Raw genomic sequence first — 14,213 nt, forward strand, 5'->3', positions numbered from 1 at the left:
GAACAGCTTTCGCTTCAGCGGCGAAAACGGCATCCTCACAGCTTTAAATAAAGCCCCCTTCCCCAACACATTCCTGAAAACAAATTGCCAGGTGCAAAAGAAGACATGCTGTTAAATCGCTCCCTGTAAAAGGTTACCATCGTTTCGAAGCAAACTAAAATTTGAAGGCCAAACGTGTGTGTGTGTGTTTAACGCCCGCTGATATGAGAGAGACGCCGCAGACGAGAATTACGGACTATTTGATTAATTTCGGCCACCAAAGTCTACCTAACACCAAATGGTAGAAAATGAAGCTTTTAGCCCCCAATTTCGTTGCTAGGCTATGGGTATACACTAAACAGAATAGTATACAGTATGCTTATGTACCATGCATGAATAAATAATGTATGAATGAATAAATGACAACATGTCATGTCTTTCTGGACGCTCGTCTGCAACGGGTAGCGCTCAGTTACTCTTCTAGAAACACAGCAGCACCAGCTAGCCCCTCAACGTGTTTTATTAAGCGTACACTGACAAGCGCAGCAAAAGCATACAAATAAATGAAAAACTAGGATACCATCACCATCATCATTTACTGTACCCTTGAAGATCCCGTCTGAGACATTATATGACATAGGATTTTATGACATTCTATGACATTATGGGACATCGGATATGACCCCTACATATTGCATATTACGGTGTGCATTAGTCTAATATCATAAAGGGAAGCGACGTGCACATTTCATTTGGTGAACCAAGTTCTTCCCAGTAATAAAGAACATATCAGACACTCGCGTGTCCTTTCAACGATGGCCGCGTGGTGTTGGCGCACGGCGAGTGACCCGCGTTTATATGGTGTCGAGAGTGACTCCAGCATGCCAGTGATGTCTGTTCCAGTGGAGTGTCGAATAGCAGGTCCTTCAAACTGTTTGATTTGATTTTATTCATTGGGGTTTAACATCCCAAAACAACTCGGGCTATGAGCGACGCCGTAGTGAAGGGCTCCGGAAATTTAAAACCACCTGGGGTCCTTTAAAGTGCACTGACATCGCACAGTACACGGGCCTCTAGATTTTCGCCTCCATCGAAATTCGACCGCCGCGGCCGGGATCGAACCCGCGCCTTCCGGGCCAGCAGCCGAGCACCGTAACCACTGAGCCACCGCGGCGGGTCAGATTGTTTAAAACCGCGCTTGCGCAGCTCCTTCCACGAAGCAATTCATCCTTTCGGCCTACCATAGAAAGGCCTAGTAGCGCTGCAGTTCGGCTCCTTTTTCTTTATTTTTTCTTTCAAGCCCCAGCTACGTTGCTCGCACCTGGTGCTTCGTAGTCAGCTCAGTCGATGCCCCCCCTCCACCAGCATTCAGCCAAACAGCGACCCCGGCTGAAACGGAACCGAATGCGACGACACCCGGGGTGGTATTCTCCCGGTGTCGCCTTTTGCGACATGTCGCATTCGCTCTTCGCTGATTGGCTCGAGCCGTGGTGACGGCGGCGTGACGACACGGACCCGCCTTCCTGCTACGTTATCGCGACGTCGCCCCAATTTACTACGCTTAGTCGAACAACGGAATGCGCTGAAGCGATTCGCGCGGGCGACGGGTTTAGCGTACGAACGCAATCGGCAGTTGCGGCTTTTGCGCCCTTGGCGTGAAAACATGGCGACGTCCTTTCAAGCGAGAGCCGCCCGCTTCAGCCAATTCAGCAGTCCTTGCGATTCCGATCGGCATGTTTACCGGCAACTACTGGTGTTGTTACTTTTCGCTGTGACTTACCTTGCTTCGACGATAAAGTTTAAGCTGCAATTCAGCCTAGTTTTTTAGACACGCTCTCGATTCTGGAGCGCGCAAGCCTAATGGGACCTACCGTCTGCAACTGCCCGAAACGCAGCCGAAACCACTGATCTCCACTAGGGGAGCTGGATGCCGCATCGGGCGCCCGAAAGTGAAGCCACCGGAAGTAAGCGGCCTTGTCCCGGAAGTCAGCCTTTGGCAGTGCATGAAATCGGAGCTCAGCACGGTTTTTCAGTTCCAGTTTTGTTTTCCCACTTAGCATTTCGTCTTTTCGCCGTTCTCGTCTTTTTCCATGACAATGCCTACCTTTTGCGCCGCCAACTGAGCGAGGAGACCAGTGAAGTCTTCGGGAAGGAAGTTTCAAAAATAAGGGCCCATTGTATTTCAATGGGGCGACACTAGCAGACGACAGGACGCCGCTACGCTACGCCTCGTCTACTCGGCTCGGTGTCGTCTCGTTTGCCTAGCTTCGCCAACTGTGCTCTTTACTGCGATGCTTGTTCCCACGCTCAAGCCCAAGTTATGCTATCAATGGAGGATAAATATAAGAAAGAATAGGTTGAAACATTCACCAGGCAGCTTACTTTGCAGCGACCCTTTTACCGAATTATATTTAGACCGAACCGGGGCGAGGGCTAGGCTACTATCTTGTGAGGTGTCGACGGTGTTCGGTTGGTTCACATTAGCGCCTCCAAAAGGTATGGTACTGCTTTTTCGACGGATCGTGTCATGTACTGTTTCATGTTGTAGCAAGTTAAGCCTGAATGGTCTTTAATTCGTGGTGCTTGGTGCATTGACTTCTAACAGCGCTTCTCACGCGCACTGCACCATTCGCCTTTCTTGTCAGTCGTTCCTCTCGCGCTGTGCCTTTTCTTTACTGCACGAAAATTCGGTTTTAAGGTCATCGTCATTCCACTACTTCTCCTTTACGCTCGGAATACAAGAACCAGGCAAGACCATAGTGTTTAATGCACGTACCCCTTTGCCGAGGCAGGGTGAGACCTGCATGCCTGTTTTCTTCGCTTTCGCAGAAATTACAGGGTTCTGCACACAATGCTCACATTTCTCGCGTTCAGCTTGCTTGTTCCTTTCATATAACAGCAGACATCACACGAAAACAACGCAAAAAACTGAGAACGAAAGGGCGAAAGACACGACTTTTTGCATTGAAATACACAGCAGACACCCGACTTCCGGGACAAGCGGTCCAACTTCCGGTGGCTTCACTCGCGCTCGTCTCGGAAAGCGGGAATGCGGCATCCAGCCACCTAGTGGAGATCAGTGGCCGAAACCTAGCACAACCGTCCGGAACGAAAGCAAAATAGATTTGGAGCTTTTTCGCGGTGTTTTATAGACTTAAATGAAGTAAAGCGAGTTTATATTAAATTTGCAAATGTTTTTTTGAACATTAGACGTCATGTGATGGCAAATATTCTTGCTATAGAAGATACGAAACTACTGCTGCTAGTGGATCAGCAGTGGTAAATTGTCGCTTCTCGGAGTGAATGAATGCACCGCAGACGAAAGTGCCGGCGGCTTTTTCCGTTTCTTCGAGCATCTGTAAGCATTTTTTTAGGCCTCGCCCATATGCGACATGTCGCAAAAGGCGACACCGGCAGAATACCACCCCCGGTCTCACGCGCGCACGCTTCCATTTCGCCCTCATTGAAACGCATTCCGAGAGGCCAGCTGGGCTTCTTGGTTTGTGTGCTTTGTAATACCCTCACGGCCTGCCGCTCCGGCGCTACGGAGGGGAGTGGGGTACATAACATTCAATAAACGACAGAAAATGAAAACATAATATTACAACAATATAATAACACAGGATTCACATACAATTGTTTCAATGAAAAATATTTATAACCATTGCGAAATGATTAATTCAGAACACGAAAAGTGGCACGTTGGCGCATTTTTAAACTGATTATTATCTTATAATGACAACAGCGCCTCAGGAAGGTGGTCCCAGTACTTAACTGAGCGAGATAGTAATGAGTGCTACAAGGAATTGGTGTGACATGTAAAAGATCTATAAATACACTACGGTGGTCGAAGCGACGTGAGCTGCATGTTGGCCGCTGACACAAAGTATCGTTTGGTTTATAGAGGTTTAGCGTCCCATAACGACTCGGGGTATGAGGGACACCGCAGTGGAGGGCACCGGAAATTTCGACCACCTGGCGTTCTTAAACGTGCACTGACATCGCACAGCACACGGGCCTCAATAGAATTTCGCCTCCATAGAAATTCGACCGCTGCGGCCGGGATGAACACCTCTTCCGAGTCAGCAGCCGAGCGCTATAACCCCACTGACCCACCGCGGCGGTAAAAAAAATTCGTGGGGCGTATTAAATGAAAATGAAAATTGGTTTCTGGGGAAAGGAAATCTAGCACTACCTGTCTCACATATATCTCTGTGGACACCCGAACCGCGCCATAAGGGAAGGGAGGAAGGTGTGAGTGAAAGAAAAAAGGAGAGAAAGAGGTGTCGTAGCGGAGGACTCGGGAATAATGTCGACCAACTCACATCGCACAGCACAAGGGCGCCTTTTTGTTTCGCCTTCATAGAAACGCGGCCGCCGCGAATACTGCAAAAAGTTTTTCACCACCACCACCGCGTCAGTATATTTTACGAAGTAAACATAGCCGCAGTCTTTGACGTCTCAGTAAGAATACAAGGAGGAGTAAACTATTTTTAATTTCAATGGTGCTGGCAGTACGATGACAACTATAAATAATGTAACAAGCAGATCGATATTGAACAGTTTCGATGGACGTCAAATTAGATGCAGGTTGAGCATCAATTGGACCACATTAGCTTTGCAACGCACAGTAGAAGTGAATCAAAATGATGCGTTCCTCTGCGTACACCTGGACTCCACGCTGTCCACCAATGAACGCAATTCAGGCGAAGACTTCCGCTTAAAATATCGGCTTATCACGTCGCCATCACGGTTAGCAAAAGGTGCAGCTCCTGGCAAAACACCGATCACGGGACAATTCACGAGAGTGGCTCCTTTCCATTGCGGGCACCGCGTCCCAGCTGACGTTGACAGCTCGGTCGCACGGAAGTTCCGGCGATGAGTATCGGATTCAAGGCCAGAAACCGCGCTGCGAGCAACGGGACCACAGTTTCGACTAGCAGTAGGACCGAAATCAGCGCCCTAGAAAAGACCAACACTTCAGCGCCGGCGCGAAAGCTAGCTGGAAAGGCGCTCGTGTTTTCCGAGAAGGCTTCCTCGCCGCCGAGGGCTCATCGACATCCCGCAGCTGTGCTAGGCGTCGAACGAGAACGGTTGCGACGCAACCGGCTTCGAGTGCATCACACAGCTGCATGTCTCCGAGGGCAATACACCCGACCGAGCTCGGCCGCAATCTTTCAAACCGGGGCTTTTCAACCACGGTCGTGACGCCCACACAGCGGGTCAGGAATCTGCCCGAGGCGCTTGAATCCGTTCAGTTTCCGTTCACAAACGGTTTTCTCCTACCTGCTCTTTAATGACTGGAGAGGAGCTCGCCGCGTTTACCTGATCGCCGGAACACGGAAGTAGCAAACGACCTATGCAACCACTCCTCTGTTTCGCAGTTCCCAGCCGTTCCCAGCACATAGGCGTGAAGCAAGAATAGTCGACGAAAGCCAAGAGACGCTGCTATTTCGAGGTCAAACGCCAGTATCTAGGCGGAACACAGGCGATCGCCACTCAGAGAGAGCCGGCATGTCACTCGCGAGTCTAAACGTCTCGATCCCCAGCAAACACCACGACCGGCTTTCTTCAGCGAAAGAACTAGGCGGCGTGTTCATTCGAAGAACGCGGTTGTCGCCGACGCGAGTTCCAGCGATTGCGACCACCTTCCGTTCAACCAACCTAAGGCATGCCCCGGCGAAGCGCACGGCTGCATACCAAGCCGCTACTACGACTACATTCCACGGAGGAGGAAGTTGGAAGCTGCCGGGCAAACCGGCATAGCGCAAGCGTCGCGGAAAGTAGCAGTGGCCCCCGTGTGAAACATGGCTCGTCGTCGCCGGGGTGGCCAAAGAAATCGTGCGCGCGCGGAGGTGCCTTGGGCAACCACAAGAGAGACCTGCGCAGCACCGCGATCGTAGAATTGTCACCGGCGAGAACGATAACGAAAAAAAAAAAAACGGCGAAAGCCGAGATCGCAGCGAAATCTCGGCGCACCAGCAGCGATCACCCGCGGGCGGTTCAACATCTGACGTGCGCGAAACGCAACTACGGGTCCCTGCGGACAGACCTCGTGAATAAACAACACACACGGAGAGCATAAGCCTAACGAATATCGACCACGGTCGGCCTAGAGTTGAAGGGGCGAACGCAAGATAATAATAAAAAGCAACAGCGCTACACACGGACGGAGGTGGGAGGTTTCTGGGCTGGACTGTAGAGCCAGCCGTGACTAGCTGCCGCGAGTTTAGCCTGCCGGCGTTGGCTAACGCCTGTTGCCGCCACAAGAATCGAAACTCACCGACGTTGTCCGCAGTCGCATAGGCCGATCCTGGTAATCCTTTTTGGTGGCACAATTCGCTCACGAAAACTTAACAGCGGGCTGACAGAACAGGCTGCACAAGCGGGCCATGGCGCATCCGCCTCCAAAAGTCACGTGACTGCAGCCAGTGCGCCATCTCTCCCCAAACAAGAGAAACAAGTAACTTTGTTGCCAGATGGGGCTAAAAAAACCGCGCCAAAGTAAGACCAAGCTTTCTTTCATACCAGTTTCGGTTTCAGTTTTCTTCCCTTCTTTCAACGAGAAAAGAGAGGAACAGAAATTTCTGCCGACTCTTCTGTTAGCTCAGTCCTCACAGGATATTTGTATAGTTATTTCCGGGATACGACTAAAGTGGCATGGCTGAAATTGACAGCTTTTTTAAGATGTATAACGCACAGGCGCTCAATGAAAGCGCACGCCGCCTCGTGCTTTAAGTGGTGAAAAGCTGATCAAGGCAAAAAAAAAAAAGAAGATAAGCGTAAAATATAAATACATGATGAGTATACGAGTATAAAGTTTGTCTATTGATACGGTGTATAGTGTAAGTTGAACACTGAATTACAACTCGAACAAAAAAATTCTCAATAAAGTAGCGTTTCCAACATCGTATGTAAAATTCCTTAGAGCAGCGTTAAGAGGGCTCCATTTTTTTTGTATATGCGTTGTAAGCATAACTGCTAACAATTTAGCCTATTTAAGTCATGCTCGTGAGCGCGAAGTCAAGTGTTCGATTTCGCTGGAACAGAATGCGAAAACCCTAGTACACACTTTGTTGCGTGTCATTATTAATAAGCCCGGTGCTGTTCACCACGGTGAACATAAACACCAAGGAATTTATTAGGTGAATAATTCATCTATCTATAACGAGCTACAGTTTCTGTCTTCGCAAAGCAGAAATGGAGAACGTACCAATACGTTTAGTAAAACACGTTGCGGGGCTAGTTGTGGATGCATTTTCTTCCCTTCAAATTTAAAACAGCGCTTACTTTTCAGACCTCATGTCTATCTGTGTAGTCTTAAAAGTCAGCGCTCTTTAAATCTGAAGAAAAGAAAATACCAATATTTACCTCATGACACTGAGTACAGTATTTTTTAAAAATGATTGCACTTAGCTTTGTAGAATTTTTTCGCAATATTTTGCTTATAAATTCCCACAAATAATTTTACATAATATCTCACTCCTGTGATCTTAGTAGAAATTGTTTCAACTCTGGGCCACTGTCCGCAGAGTGCTGTACAACGTTGTAGCATAGTTCCTAGAATACTGGCCAATATATTCTAGGCACTATAGTTCTAGTGACGTTGGTCCTGTATCACAGCGAAGAGGCACCGCACTTTACAGCCTGCGTACTCCTTGTGTTGAGCGCTTGAACAATGCGTTCCGGATGACAAAAACTGAAATTAATAATTTAATAAATAAATAAATTAGAGTGCAGTCCCTTATATTTCTGGGCGAAGTGTTCGTATCTGCCTTGCTTGCGGGTCCATCTGACACTGTGCAAGTATTGTGTCTAAAACTAGCAGCTGCGACAAGTGCTGCCTTTATTCTCTGGGAATTGCGCAAGCGCTCTGCACAACGGTGATGCAGACTACATTGTACACGTCGGAGCTGCTTTACAAGCGCGCGAAATACGGTTATTTGAAAAGACTCTCCCACATAAAAAGAGAACAATACGTCAAAAAGCGTGCGCTAAATGACCGAAATATGTCCTACACATATTGCAATTAAGTTTTAAAACCAGTTACATTCTGCACCAAATCGAATTCCACTGTCGTCATCATCATCAGCCCGATTACGTCATCTGCATGAGAGACGCCTGTATGTTTAACTCTGCGCTGCCCCATGTATGCTGCGGTCATCCTATTCCCGAAAATTCCCTCTTTTCGTTGGGTTGAGAAGCTCGAAAAATTAGTTCGCATGCCTAGAGGAAAATCCCTAGATCAGATCTAGGCATGAGCTTTGCTGATCAAGCAGGGACGCCGGAAGTATATGTTCAGTGGGAGAGCTCGAACAAGTTTCTTTTTATTTGTTTCTTTTTGTTTATGTATTTAGGTTTTACAGATATTACAATCCAATTTTGGCTAGAGAGAGAATAATTAACTGCGAGAAAAAAATTCTTTTTCTTACGCAATGTTTCTTTGATCGCTATATGGTGCATATATATTATACAAGCATTAACAAGAAGAAAATTACAAAATGAATTTTCAGTGCGCACATATTTATTGACATTTGACAAAGTTACATATTTGGGCATTCGCGCATGATCAAAACCACAACATAAAACAACAATTTAAATACCGCAATACAAGTAAACGCGCTACAGTACATGTATACAGTTACCAATAATGCACGCAAGCAGGAGACATTTCGGACAGTGCTGCTCGTTATAGGTGCTTAGGCGGAACCAAAGGTTGCTGCTCGCTCCGCTAATCTGCTCACAAACTCCCTGGTGACGTCGCCTAAACTTAGGAGCACTGTTCTTTCCTTGTGTACATTCTACTACCTTACTACCTTATTTGCATTTCAGCGCAGAATGAAGACAGCGAGCAAGTGGCGCTCGGCGTCCCAGGTAGCACCGAAACATTGCGATAATGTTACATTTTTGTTATGCTCAAATGTTATTTCAATGTCCAGCGACCGCTGTGAAGACCAACAAGGTTTGGTACAGCGAGCTCAACGGGCGGCAATGGCCAGCGGAGCCCTGGACTGAGGGCAACCGAACACTGATTAGAGGCGGACGACTTCGACAGAGAAGGCTCCTGGGGGTAGAACCAAGACGTCTCTGAAGATGCCCCCAAACCGCAGGAAAAACCATTAGTGTAAATAAAGTTTTCCCTTCCTTCCTTGTAATGTTACATATAAATGTTCGAAGAACCTTCCCCAAACATTCATGAAACATGTAAACAACATAAATGGAACTTTCTGGAAAATGATAAAGCAGACCCGCACAAGCATGCAGTCTGCCAGTGGTGACGGCACACAACGTACAGCACTTAGCAAGAACCAACAACAAAAACGACAACTTCTCCACTACACTGCAGCACAACATGCAACTCGTATTCACTCACCTCCAAACGGATATCATGCCGTCGAGCTTATACACTCGCTACTGCGGGATATCTCATGAGTGATAGTGGGGAATGGGTAATAACTAAAGTTTTCTGACAAAATAGTCGGGCTCTCAATGTAATCTATGGCGGGTACTATCTAAGAGATGTGGTTACAAGGTTCTGTTAGTTGAAAAACATCTTTACTCTAAGAACAGCGAAAAAATGACTGGAAATCCGTGCTCGAAATATATTTGCAATGTTATTTTATAGTTACGACTCTAACATTATAATAAAATTTAGAAGATTATATTAAAACAATGCTTGTTTAGAACGTGAAAGTAACGTTTCCCATATAACTTATAACGTTATATGTTAATTTTTTAATGTTAATGTAAAGTTACAATGCAACATGTAACATTACTCCAACTTAACATTTTTTAACACTATTCTAAAGTTCAATGCTACCTGGGGTGGTACCTGCGCCTGAGTGTTTTTATTGTTAAAATTGCCGTTCTATGAAAACCAAAGTCAGGGCTAGCACTCTAATTCATGCCTGTTCCAGAGACTTGGGGGTGTCTTCAATGTGTAGTTTCCTACTAGGACGTCATGGGAACGCGGAGGTCGTATGTTAGGTTGCAGCAAAAACAATGTACACAAGGCAGAAATTCAGGTGGTGGAGGGGCTGAGCCCCCTCATGAGAATACTTGGGAGGGCTCTGCCCCCCCCCCTGCACCCCCCCCCCCCCCCCGTTCCGGCTTGCCTGTGATCAAGTGTGCTCAAGTGGCTTAGCCTAGAGATGCCGCGTAAAAAACATATATATATGTTTATATATAATATAAACATGTAAACACACACACACACACACACACATATATATATATATATATATATATGAAAGAAGCCAACAGCCACAGAAACCAAGGGGCACAGGGGATTTTTTTTTTTCAATTAATTAATTTATTTTGTGGTGTTGATCAATTTAGAATATTACTGAACATGTCATCGCTTAAAGCTAATTGATTAGAAAAGCAGAAGAAAAAACAGCCACTGCCGCCGGTGGGATCCGAACCCACGACCTCCGAATTACGCGTCCGGTGCTCTACCTCTGAGCTACGGCGACGGCTGTCAAATCTTCTGCTTTCGGGGGTATTTATGTTTACAAGTAACCTAACCTTGAGAGTGTTCATCAGCGCCACCCACGTTCATAAGCGGCGGACGTAGAACGTCCTGAGTAACCGCAGGTAGTGACGTAGAACGTCATCGAACGGAGAGGGTGGAAGCTGCGTGAGAACCCTCTTATGCTTCCTATGGAGTCAAGGCTGCCAGAACCGAGGCCCTCGCTAAGCAATTATATATATATATATGACAGCTCTATGCAGAAGCTTGACAAACTCCTAAACAGCTCATTAAAGCAATTTTTGCAGTGCGTAGGGAATTGTTATTGTGATAACTCTGTTTGAAATTTTGCCGTCTTTTTCGTCTTCTGGGCTGCGGAAAAAAGAAAAAAAGCTTTTCCCCCCATTCTTCAATTTTCTTTTTTTTTTTTACAGGCACTGGCATCTCTTTAGCCCGGACCGTAGTAAGGGCGAGTAAGGCCGGGCCCAATCTAGATACCGGCCCTTGCAAACCTCTAGCACCGAGTATAAAGTTTTGTAGCTTTCCTGCAATCTAAAGCCCGCGTTGCGCCGTTTAAGCATTTGAGTTCAGTGGTTCTGCTATTTCTACAGCATTTAACCGGCAGCACTTTCTCGCTCTACGATCACAGCCTCCATCTTCTTTCTTTTTTTTAGCTCATAGAAGGCGTGGGCCCGGGATGGTGGAAGGGACATTCTCAATCTTCTAATGGAACCGGCACTTTTAAGAAACTGAAAGTGACGGCGGTGGACATTGTTCAATCCGTTCTACTCATTCCCTTATTTTAAAATAAATATATGGCCAGCTGATATGAAGTAGTTTAATGCATGCCGACATGGCGAGAGTCGCACCCGTCCGCGGCTGTCTAGCGCGCTGTTAATACGTCCATCAGGTCCGAAAAAAAAAAGACCTCGAAGGAAGCTTCGAGGGTTTGCGTGCTGCCGACCCTGAAACGCGAACTACATCTCTGTCTCAATAACAAATTGACTCGATGGAAGAAAAGCAGAGGCTTGAAGTTAAAATACATACAATCGCACGGAGTGATCATGGCATTCCCTTCGATTGTTGCCAGACTGTAATAATGGCAGCACTGATTTTGATCAGCCATTCTGTACAAGGGAAGAGGCCGCCTCGCTTTCCCTTCTTTCCCGTGTTGCGTGTGCTGCTCATATCATTCGACGCCGACCGAGTAGTTCCGGCCGGCTTCCGCCCGGCTGGTGACTTCACATCCCTCCAGTCAATGTGATATCTCCGATCCTCTGACGTCATACGTGCCTGCCAACCAGTCAGGATTTTTTTTTTTGGACGACGCCTGGCGGTCACCGACGGCCTTTTGCTCCAGTACAGCTTCTATACAAGACCCGACGTTGTCACAAGACGATAAGGATGCTGTTGCCACTTTTTATCTCACTACCCAGCCCTAGACAATGTAAGGCACGCTCAGGACAAACCGAAGGTGGCCGGTATCGATAGACTACGGAATTATAACGACAACGAGACCATTCTCATCCATAACGGAGCTTTGTAAGCTCACCATCACCATCAGCCTGACTACACCCACTGCAGGGCAAAGGCATTTCCCATACATCTCCAATTAACCCTATCCTGTGCCAGCTTCGGCCACCGTATCCCCGCAAACTTCCTTATCTCATCGCCCCACCTAACTTCCTGCCGTCCCCTGCTACGCTTGCCTTCTCTTGGAATCCACTCCGTTACCCATAAGGACCAGCGGTTACCTTGCCTTCGCATTACATGCTGTTAAGGTAGAAGCGTACGGCGCCAGTAGCTCATTTACCTCCTTTTGGCGGTAACTCTATAGACCTTATTCAAAATTGCTGCCATCTATCGGAGAAAAGAAGAACCAGTGGAAAGCCGCCATGCTGGAGGATGACTGAAGCTCGTTCCGCCTCTGCTCTATGGATTTAGGCGTGCCCTGCGTTAGCTTCCTTACTGCTGTGCTGGCTCGAAAATCTTATTTCCTGTCACTTGAGCCTGTAAACATGACTGAATGGTCAGTCGACCTGTTTCTGCTGCCCAAGTTTCCAACTGACTTCGCATACACTTACTACGCGTCCAAAACACTTTCCGAACGCCACCGGGTACGGAGCTACAAGTTTTTCACGGAGTCCTACGTCAGTTTTCCGACGCAGAACACCAAGAAATGTACGAAGCAAGTGTAATTTTCGTTTACGGCTAAAAATGTGCGCATTTCAGTCTAGTTTGAGACAGTTTTTATTTGGTTCGATACTTTTTGCGAACGGGCGTGCCGCTTGTTTTGCTTTTGTGGTAGCATTTTCTCAGTGTTGCGTCGGCGCCTGCAGCAAACGATAGTAAACCTAAAGCTCATGTTGGTAGTGTCGAAAAAAGTGACCTCTCAACATCCGACGCTTTTCATTTTCCTTGAAAAGTTCATACAGCATTTGTTTGTTTGCCCTAGTGCCCTAGAGCCCCTAGTTTGCCCTAGTACCCTAGACAGAGAAAGAAAACATATATACCCCATCCAATAATAATAAAATGTTTTTTATTATTATTACCGGGCACAAATACCCCTAGGTCCCCGAACGACCCCACTACACAAGTGTTTACCATTCTTGGACTATCGCCGTTAAAAACACGTAGCCCGTGAATGCAGCAGTGTCTACGGTTTTACCACGACGAACAAGCAGTTGTACACTGAGATTTTTGGAGTATTCTACACGCGTTATGCATTCCCGCTACAAGTTGGAACTATGGTACCTTTTGGGCGGCTTCCCTTACGGTCCTTTTTTTTTTACACAACACACGGTTTCGTGGAAACCGGCCGGTTAAGTGAAATCGCTACATGCATACAAGCCGTCGCTGCACAAAATAGGCACCTTTCCCTGGTCTAACAGAAACGATTGACTTACTTGCAGAGCGCAAACGTTCCGTGCCACGGGCACTTGACCCTTGCTAGTGTTTCCGTCGGAATAAATATTCGCACTAAAAACTAACTCGTGTAACCGCTGCGGCGGATAACGCTAGGAGCGACGGTTCCCACAAAGCGCGACCCGTACCACTGAGCAGCTGATCACGATTACTCTCTTGCGAGGCCGATAATCGCAGCACTTCACGGGCAATCGCAGGAGAAAAACAGCTTTTGGGTGATATTTTCTTCGTGCCTACAAAGCTTATTTCTAATTTCATTTGCTACATGGCGATAACGAAATGCGTTGCGCGATGCCTCGACAAGTAGCGACGGTTCTGCAACATTTGTGCCGCGGATGTCGGGGATCGCAGTCCAAAAATAGAAATGCGCTCAAATCAAGCGCTCTTGCCTTTTTTCCCTGGGCGCCTGTGTGACCCTTCTGCGTACAGCAAGGCACTAAGTAATATGTGGGCACCCAATTTCGACCAATTTGTGTGACCCTTCTGCGTACAGCAAGGCACTAAGCAATATGTGGGCACATTGAGGACGGTGAAACTCGAGCGCGCGCGACGAGCGTGCACCCGTACGTGCTGTGAATCCGGCGGCTATCCTCCAACATGGCGGATCGCGCGCGGCGACCGCTAGATGGCAGTGCATTTCGCGACCTATACCGTGCCCGTCGGAAGTCTGGAGGGGTTAGGAATGGTGACAGCGGGTCGCGCGCTTCGTACGCTTTCCAAGGCCGCGGGGGATTGGGGAGCAAGACTTCGAACAGCCTTGGCGGGGTCGCAAGGGGCCGACGACCGTTTTCCATTGAAAAGAGATTAGCTCTCAAGTGGGTGGGGGTCAGTGGGGTCG

General features: G+C 47.5%; 1 protein-coding gene across 3 annotated transcripts in view; it reads right to left on the reverse strand.

The window, feature by feature from the left end:
• Window positions 1-6,398, reverse strand: part of LOC149326745 (USP6 N-terminal-like protein) — a 102,154-nt gene extending 95,756 nt beyond the window's left edge. For all 3 annotated transcript variants that reach the window (XM_089562858.1, XM_089562857.1, XM_089562859.1), the window contains exon 1: window positions 6,263-6,398. The gene's annotated coding sequence lies outside the window, so the exon portion shown is untranslated. The remainder of the gene's footprint in view (window positions 1-6,262) is intronic.
• Window positions 6,399-14,213: the final 7,815 nt, after the last annotated feature.

The sequence above is a fragment of the Amblyomma mixtum genome, chromosome 10, assembly GCF_055824585.1.
Source record: "Amblyomma mixtum isolate Tamu chromosome 10, ASM5582458v1, whole genome shotgun sequence".
NCBI classification, from domain to species: Eukaryota; Metazoa; Arthropoda; class Arachnida; order Ixodida; family Ixodidae; genus Amblyomma; species Amblyomma mixtum.